The sequence below is a fragment of the Dipodomys spectabilis genome, unplaced genomic scaffold (genome assembly GCF_019054845.1).
Source record: "Dipodomys spectabilis isolate Male_0828 unplaced genomic scaffold, ASM1905484v1 ptg000560l, whole genome shotgun sequence".
In the NCBI taxonomy this organism is placed as follows: Eukaryota; Metazoa; Chordata; class Mammalia; order Rodentia; family Heteromyidae; genus Dipodomys; species Dipodomys spectabilis.
This window is the reverse complement of record NW_024871237.1, coordinates 420,304-430,054: the sequence shown is the minus strand read 5'-3', so window position 1 is coordinate 430,054 and position 9,751 is coordinate 420,304. Positions and strand designations below refer to the sequence as shown.

General features: G+C 36.1%; 1 pseudogene; it reads right to left on the bottom strand.

The window, feature by feature from the left end:
* Positions 1-7,679: 7,679 nt before the first annotated feature.
* On the bottom strand, positions 7,680-7,779 carry LOC122100089 (annotated as a pseudogene).
* Positions 7,780-9,751: the final 1,972 nt, after the last annotated feature.

Genomic DNA, 9,751 nt, shown 5'->3' with positions numbered 1-9,751 from the left:
GCAGCAGCATCAGAATACACGTTTTTCTCAGCAGCACCAGGAACATTTTATAAAATAGACCACATTTTAGGCCACAAAGCAAACTTGTCTAAATTCAGAAACAGTGAAATTATACCTTGCATTCTCTCTGACCACAAGGGAATAAAAGTAGAACTCAATACCAAAAGCCACCAAAGAAAGTCCGGTAACATATGGAGGCTGAACAACACACTGCTGAATCACGAGTGGGTCATGGAAGAGATCAGAAAGGAAATTCAAATGTTCATGCTATTCAACAAAACTGAGAACACAAATTACCAGCTCCTTTGGGACACAGCAAAGGCAGTACTCAGAGGCAAGTTTATAGCTCTGAACTCCTACATCAACCAATTGGGGAGATCTGAAACCAACAATTTAATGACATATCTAAACCTCCTTGAAAAGAGCAGCAAGATAAACCCCAATCCAGTAGACGGAAAGAAATAATTAAAATTAAATCAAAATTAAATAAATTAGAATCCAAAAAAACTATCGAAAGAATCAACAAAACAAAGAGTTGATTCTTCGAAAAAATTAACAAAATTGACAGACCCTTAGCAAATCTTATCAGAAAAAGAAGAGAACACACCCAAATAAATAAACTCAGAAATGAAAATGGAAACATCACCACGGAAACAACCAAGATTCAGAACATTATAAGGGAATACTTCTCAAAACTTTATGCTAATAAGTTTGAGAACTTTACAGAAATGGACCTTTTCCTAGCAAATATTGACATTCCAAAACTAAACCAAGATGAGTTAAACCATCTTAACAGATCCATATCAAGCATTGAAATAAAAAGAGCAATAAGAGACCTCCCAGGTAAGAAAAGTCCAGGACCAGATGGATTTACAGCGGAATTCTACAAGGCCTTCAAAGCAGAGTTCATACCAATACTCCTCCAACTCTTCAATGAAATTGAAAGAAAAAGTTCACTACCGAACACATTCTATGCAGCCATCATAATCCTCATCCCAAAACCAGGCAGGGACTCATCAAAGAAAGAAAACTATAGACCCATTTCTTTGATGAACATTGATGCAAAACTTCTCAACAAAATTTTGGCCAATCGACTTCAACAATTCATCCAAAAAATCATACACCAATATCATACAGGATTCATTACAGGAACGCAAAGCTGGTTCAATATACACAAATCAATTAATATAATTCATCACATCAACAGGAGCAAGGATAAGAACCACACGGTTATCTCAATAGATGCAGAAAAAGCATTCGACAAGATTCAACACCCCTTTATGAGGAAGGTTTTGGAGAAATTAGGAATCCATGGAACATTCCTCAATACAATAAAGGCTGTATATGACAAACCTACAGCCAGCATTATACTTAATGGTGAAAAACTAAAGTCATTTCCTCTTAACTCAGCAACAAGACAAGGATGTCCACTCTCTCCACGTCTCTTCAATCTAGTATTAGAATGCCTAGCTACAGCAATAAGACAAGATCCAAACATAAAGGGGATCCAAATAGGGAAAGAAGAAATAAAACTCTCCTTCTTTGCAGATGACATGATCTTGTATTTAATGAATCCCATCGACTCCACTCCCAAATTACTCAAGCTGATTCAAAACTTTGGCAAAGTAGCCTGGTATAAAATTAAGCCCCCAGAATCAATGGCTTTTCTGTATGCCAACAATGAGAAATGTGTGGCTGAAATTATGAAAGTAATTCCATTTGTAATATCCCCACAAAAAATAAAATACCTAGGAATTAACTTAACCAAAGGAGTGAAGGAACGTTACGATGAAAACTTTAAAATCTTGAAAAAGGAAATCAAAACAGAACTTAGAAAATGGCAAAACATTTCATGCTCCTGGATTGGAAAGATTAACATCGTGAAAATGGCAATACTTCCCAAGGCTATCTACAAATTCAATGAGATACCTAGCAAAATTCCAACCTCGTTCTCCAAGGAAATAGAAGAGGCATTCTAAAAATTCATATGGAACAATAAAAGACCCCGAATAGCAAAAACGCTCCTCAACGGAAAGAACACTACTGGAGGAATAACAATACCAAATTTCAAACTCTGCTATTAAGCCATAGTAATCAAAACAGCTTGGTACTGGCTCAAGAACAGACCTCAGTACCAATGGAATAGATTGAAAACCCAGAAATGAACCTACAGACCTATAGCCATCTAATATTTGATAAGGGAGCTAAAAAAATAGAATGGAAGAAAGACAACCTTTTCAGTAAATTGTGCTGGCAAAATTGGTTAATTACTGGTAGAAAACTAAAGCTAGATCCTTATATATCACCCGGCACAAGAATCAATTCCAAATGGATCAAAGACCTCGGGGTCAAACCAGACACTCTGAAAACTTTACAGGATGGAATAGGAGAAACCTTAGGTCTTCTTGCTCAGGCCGAAATTTTCTTTATAGAAACCCGGAAACACAACAAATCACAGAAAGGTTGGACAAATGGGATTGCATGAAGTCTCAGAGCTTCTGCATGGCAAAGGACATAGCTAGTAAGATCAATATAAAGCCCACAGATTGGGAGAAGATCTTCAATAGCCATACAATGGACAAGGTCTCATATCTAAAATATACTTGGAACTTAAAGAATTAAATCCGCCAACAACAAATCCTCAAAGAAACAAATGCCCAATAAATAAGTGGGCTAAAGACATAAAGAGAAACTTCTCTGAAGAAGAAAGAAGGATGGCCAATAGACACATGAAGAAATGCTCAATCTCCCTAGCCATAAAAGAAATGCAAATCAAGACAACATTGAGATACCACCTCACACCAGTTAGAATGGCAAAAATCAAGAACTCTAACAACAACAGATGCTGGAGGGGATGTGGACAGAAGGGAACCTTACTGAATTGTTGGTGTGAGTGTAAACTTGTTCAAGCACTTTGGAAAGCAGTATGGAGGTTCTTCAAATGACTTCATATGGAGCTCCCCTATGACCCAGCAATCCCACTGTTGGGTATTTACCCAAATGTTTACAAACAAGACCACACTAAAGCTACCAGCACAACTATGTTTATTGCAGCATTATTTACCATAGCTAAAATATGGAACCAACCCAGATGCCCCTCAGTAGATGAATGGATCAAGAAAAAGTTGTATATATACACAATGGAATTCTATGCCTCCATCAGAAAGAATGACATTGCCCCATTTGTTAGGAAATGGAAAGACTTGGAAAAATTTATATTAAGTGAAGTAAGCCAAGCCCAAAGAAACATAGGTCCCATGGTTTCCCTTATTTGCAATATCTAGTATATGTATGAGTCAAGCAGAAAAGGTCAGATAATGTGATGTTAGGAAATGAACCCTTAGATATGTATTTTAATGTATTTTTCTTTCATGCATTTGTTTCTAACGCATTTATAAGATTATTTCTTTGTTGCTTTGTATCTCCCTCCCCCACAGTATAACCCCTGCTTTCAGTGTATTTGATGTTGGTACAATTTGTAGAGGAGAGGGGGAAAAACAAGTCGTTTAAGGATACAGTTGGACCCGTTGCAACAATGAGAAGTACATGTTGTCATGTCGAAAATGAACTTTACAACTTTGGTGCGGGGGGGGGCGGGGGGGGGGGGAAGGGAGGACGGGGGGGGGGTGGAGGATTGGGTGGGGGGCAGAGGGAGGCTCGGAAGGGATGTGAAGGACAAAGAAAGGAGGAATCTGAAATGCTTGATAAGAAATGTACTCATTATCTTGCCCATGTAATTGTAAGCCCTCTGTACAGTATGTTCACAAAAAAATAAAAAAATAAATAAAAGAAAAGAAAAGAAAAGAACCTAAGGGATATGAGGACCAAATTATTATGATATTTCACTAGGTATCCTATGGAAAGCGAAACAAAATGCACCAGAAGAAAGCTCAGAAAATCTGAATATAATACAGGCCTATTTGTCCTCACTAACTGTCATAGATGTATATGTTAATTCTAAGGAGACTTAAGTTCTAATAGCATTCGAACTACTGGAAAACACTCATGTTTTACCGATACAAATTATGTCCATACAGGTAGACCCATTGCAACAGTGAAATGTACAAGTCGTTATGTTGAAAACAAACTTTACAACTTTCGTGCAGGGGGTGGGGAGGAGAGGGGAGAAGGGAAGGCGGGGAGGAGTGGGTGGGGAGGATGGAAAGGGATAGGAGGGGGAAACAACGGAGGAGGCTACAATGCTTGATAAGAAATGTACTCACTATCTTGCCCATGTAATTGTAACTCCTCTGTACAGTATTTTCACAATAAAAAGAAAACAAAGTATGTCCAAAAAAATATTAGTGATTAGGAAAAATGATAATTTGCCTTATTACAAAATAATACATAATCCACTCACCACGGTGGTTACATTTTCCCTGTCTCTCCACACGTGACTATTTAATTTATTTTTAGTTCATTCATTCATTCATTAGTTTGGTGCTAATACTAGAGCTTGAACTCAGGGCCTGGCTCTGTCTCAGAATTTGTTATTTATTTTGTTTTAGTTTTCTCATGGCTAGCATTTTACCGCTTGTAAGACAGCTCCATTTCTAGCTTTTGCTGGTTACTTTCAAACCAGAATCTAATGGACTATTTTTCTTTGTCTGGTTTCAAACCACAATCATCAGATTTTGTCTTTCTGATTAGCTAGGAATAAAGACATGAGCCACCAGTGTGGCTCCTACTTTTTCCTATACTTATCTATTGCACATACTTAGATAGCAATTTAATATTGAGAGTATAGAAGCAAGATGTACAGTGATTATATTGTTCTGTCAGAAATTCAAATTAGTAATGTAAATTTCTTCTCAAGACCATACACAAAAAATACTTAAGAAGAAATCTGATGATTTGTGTGTGTGTGTGTGTGTGTGTGTGTGTGCTGTTGCAATATGTTCCACATATAAGAACTGTGCAGGGTTGTCCAGCCATTCACAGTTATTGGATAAATATCTGCCTTGAGATACCAAGTCTAAGTGTCCACTCTAGGCTTCCCGATGAAGAGGATTATACTTATCCTCATACCTAGTATTCATATGAGTGGCCTTTTTGGAAAGTAGTGTCTGCACTGTAGTAAGCTGCAAGGCAAGCACTCTACACTGAGCCACCTTCCCAGCCCAAGGATTAAGATTCTTATCTGTAATTTGGTCAAAGCTATGTCTCTTTATGTAGGCGACTAACAATGTATTTACTAATTTCAAGTAAATACATAAATTCTATTTCCATCTTTTTTAAAAAATAAAAAAAAACCTTGTTTGTAAATTGAGTAGAAACATGGATTTTGTGGCTAGTTGGTCATTGCACATCTGTATCTCTTTTCCTCTCTCTGTTTTATGGTTCTCATAGACAATATGATTGCTCCATAATTATCCTAATTTATTTTGCTTTTATATTTTTGGTTGCATCATTTCACTTTCTGCTCTGCCATTTCCCAAAACAGCACCACATGAACAGAAAAATCCAGAAGTGGTGCTGTGGCTCAAGTGGTACAGTGCTTGCCTTGATTTGAAGAGCTCAAGGACAGTGCCCAGGCATAGAGGTCAGGCCCCACAACTAATTTTAAAAAAAGAATCTCAATACTTGATAATTCTACTAACAGATCTGACTGAAATCAGTTGAATCACACTTTTCCTGTAAAATGAAGGAATAGATCCAGGCTAGGAAAGCAGCTAGAGAAGGCAGACAGATTGTATCTGTAACAAAACTTTGTGGAAAATGGAATCGAGGATTACTTACTGGTGATTCACTTGTACTTGAAGCATGATTCTGAATTATTGCTTGTTGATTCTGAACTATTGCTTTGATCATTATATTCTCCAAGAAGAAAAAGTGAAATTTAATTGATAGCAAAGGACTACTAATACATTTTGACTTCTCATTAAGCATCTTCAATCATCAAAATCACCTGAAGACAATAGATAGGCCTATTTTTAGATGAAAACAAGGGTCTTTAAAAAAAAACAAGAATTTAGGTAGTCATACAAAGGACTTCTATTTTACTACTGCATTATACATTTTTTCTAATGTTGGATACCAACATTCGAAAGCTATTAGAAAGCTCTTAAATCCCATATGTTGAATAGTGAGTTCTCTTACACTATAACATGGTATTTCCCAAATCATTTACATAGAAGGCATTGTTTCCTATTTTCTCATTCCTAGAATAAGCTGCACATGAAGACACCACTGGTCCTGATTTTCAGTCTGTACCTTTGAATACTGAGGAAAATCTTTCCTCTGCTCCCTATAATTCACTACTCTCCAGTTAGAATAATTTAGAATAGTGAAAATGGAAAACGAGAAAATTAATCATGGTGAAAAAACATATGCAGAACATTCACCAGTTTTTTCTGACCAGTTCAACCAATGTGAACTATTGGGGAAATACATGGACACCTCATTCCCACTGGTACTCAAAATCTCTGATTAGGCAATTCTGACGAAGACAAGGAACAAGATGAAAAATGAGGAATGGTATCAATTGCAAGAAAAAAATGGAGTAGGATCCAAGCAAATTTCTTCTTTGGGATGCCGAAATTTATCGGCTTACTGTGGTGTGAACACTACTTTCCAAAAAGGCCACCCAGACGAATACTAGGGATGAGGATGAGTATACCCCTCTTCATCGGGAAGCCTAGAGTGGACACTTAGACATTGTCCATGAGTTGGTAGCTCAAGGCAGATATTCATGCAATAACTGTGAATGGCTGGACACCCCTGCACAGTACTTATATGTGGAATAATACCAGAATGGCTTCTTTATTAATTCATCATGATGCAGATACCAATCCCCAAACTAAAGGCCTCTTGACCTCCTTGCATCTTGCTGCTGGGAATAGAAATAGCAAAGATACTCTGTATCTCCTTCTGTTGAACCATTATATCAAACCAGGTCTGAAGAACAACTTTGAAGAAACTGCATTTGATATTGCCAAAAGGGTAAGTATGTATCACTACCTCTTTGAAGTTGTCGAAGGCTGTACAAATTGTTCTCCTAAGTCGTAATGGTTTTTTTAAGTTTCTTAAATTTCAAAAATGCCAGTCCATCTTTTGTGTCCCTACAATTTTTTTTTCACAATACAAAGCAACAGCAATATCTTACTATAAAAATTTATGTATTCCATGGTATTCTTCCAAGTGAATTGCATGACTTTGATATCAAAATGTATTCAAGAGTTGTTTGTATACATCTGTAATGATTTCTGCAGAGTTTGTGATTCTTTAAATCAGAAATAATTTTAACTTATCTGTTGAAATGAATAGTATAGAAACTAAAGATGTTCCTGGAGCTTTTCTGAAAAAAGTATATCTATGTTTGTGTAATGTCCATAATCTATTTCAATCTCTCCTAGATATAATACTTTGAATTCTACATTGTTATATAATGATTCATTAATAAATGTGACCTTTCAGATTGCATTCCATATAGAAGAATTTTAAGACTCCTATTTTTTCGTAGTTTCATATATTATTTTATTTCTTTGGGATAAAATGGCAATATTATCTAATTTCAAGTTTTGTAACGGTTATGCTATGTAACTGCCTTTCTAAGGTGAAAATTTAATACACTGATGTCAAACTAACCTTTAATTCTATGAATTACATGTATTGTTACACGTGTATTTTTGTAATCAACTTTTTAATAACTGTTTTTCATTTCTTGCATCAGAAGAATGGAAAATATGGAATACTTCACAAATTTTCATATCATCCTTGTGCAAGTGCCATGTTAATCTCTGTATTGTTGTAATTTGGGTAGACCTGCTGCTGAAGCATGTAGTATCCTCTAAATTTAAGTACATAATGATACAATTTTTATACGGGCATATATCCATGGTTGCCTATTTGTAACAAGGAACCCTTATTGTTCCTAAAAATGCTATTGATCTTATTTCTCTAAATTTCTGTGTACACTGGAAAAAACTTATATAGTTTGGTCGATTGCTCACATTTACATTTTTTTTGTCAATGACTATTTTGTCGTTTTCATTTTAAATTTTATCATACTTTGAAGCCTTTACAGCTAAGTCCAAAGGTGGTGGCTTTTCAAGTACTTATTTATCAACTGAGTTAGCTTTGTGGAGCTAATGGATTCAAAGTAAGCCTTGCTTAAGAGCTACTTCTAACTTTCTGCAGCTTAAAATTTCCCAAATGAGGTCTTGCTGGGACAAATGTCTACCTGAACTCTGAAGACTCAGGGCCTAGGTTGAGGGGGCAGAATGATGCAGACTCCAGCCTCGGGATTATCTGAAGACTGTTTTTGGGATTAGGAAAGCTCTTGGAACGCCAGGGTACAGGGGGAAAATGTTCCCTCTCCCTATCTCAAAACATGTCACAGACTCCTGGGAGCTGAGGAAGTGGCTCTTCTGCTTGCTTAAGCATAGATGAACAGCTGGTCAAGCATTTTCCTGAGATTGGAGAAGTGGTTTGAGCTTGCTCTAAAATAGTTTAGATAATAATATACCTAGACATTCTCTCATAGGTTAAGTAAAAATGTATCTGTGGAAATTTTTTGTGTGAATGTTTTCTGACCAAATCTTGGCAAAGATTCTGCTTGTTAGTCTTTAAATACCCACTAACAATAAAGCACAGCATGCAGTGGCAATTGCTGTTTGCACTCTGCATCCCCTGTGTCCTGGTGATTTTGTGACCCTTACCCAGGGACCCCAACGCACTAGACGTTGACACTGAACCTTTACCTTTCTTCCATGTAGGAATAGACCAACCAGAATATCTTACCCTGACAGCATGGATTCTCTTACTGGAACAAAAATAATCTTAGTTACAAGGGATCATAGAGAGATGAACAGTTCAGACAGAATTGTTCAGAATGGAAGGTATTTTATAAAAACTTAATTGTTTATTATATGTATCATTTCAAAAGTAGCTAAAGCCAAGAAAGTGAAAAAATTGTTCATATGCATGATTACCTACTGTCCTGACCTGTCTATCATCCAACCAAGCAGGAACTTACACTACTGACATTCTATCACCAAATATTGCAATAGCTCCTGGAGAAGTCCATATGTTTCTCCTCGATATTAGGCCTTAAATTTGTAATGTTTTAATCACAGTGTTTCCTCTTGCCTCTAGGCTGCATATCTACAAATGGTAAAGCTTTAAGTCTAACTCTACCAAAAACTGAGGTAGAGATATTGGAATAATACTTTAAAACAGAGTTGCCTTTGATTCCCTAAACACAACACAACAATGCAAAACAAATTTTATATTATATGTACTTATATATTTTATATTTATATGTGCTGATTTTAAATTTCATACAGTGAATCTTACTAGAATTGATAATTTGACAAATATATTGACATTTATTCCCATAAATAGATTGGAATATAAATAATTAGGCTTAGAATATATATTAGAATATAAAAAGTATCAATGCAATATCTTCAGTATAAGCTTGTGATACCTTCTAAGTGTTCGTGGTCTTCTGAATACACATGGTAAAATAACAGTATTGTTTTCTGCTAATCTATAAGGGATTTTATTCTGATGCTCTGTTTATTGTTTTAACTTGCTGGTCCCTAAGTGTTTTTCTCCATATTTCTGAAGCATTCTTACTGATTATACCCAAATGTTGCTGATATGATGTCTAAAAGCTATTATTCTTCTGCAGGACCCACGGGTCCTAGGATAACAGGTCCTAGTTATCTCCATCATCAGATAACAAGAGCATGACTTCTCACATAGGCCCATGCAACATGCCAACAGAAAATAATTAAAGACTCAT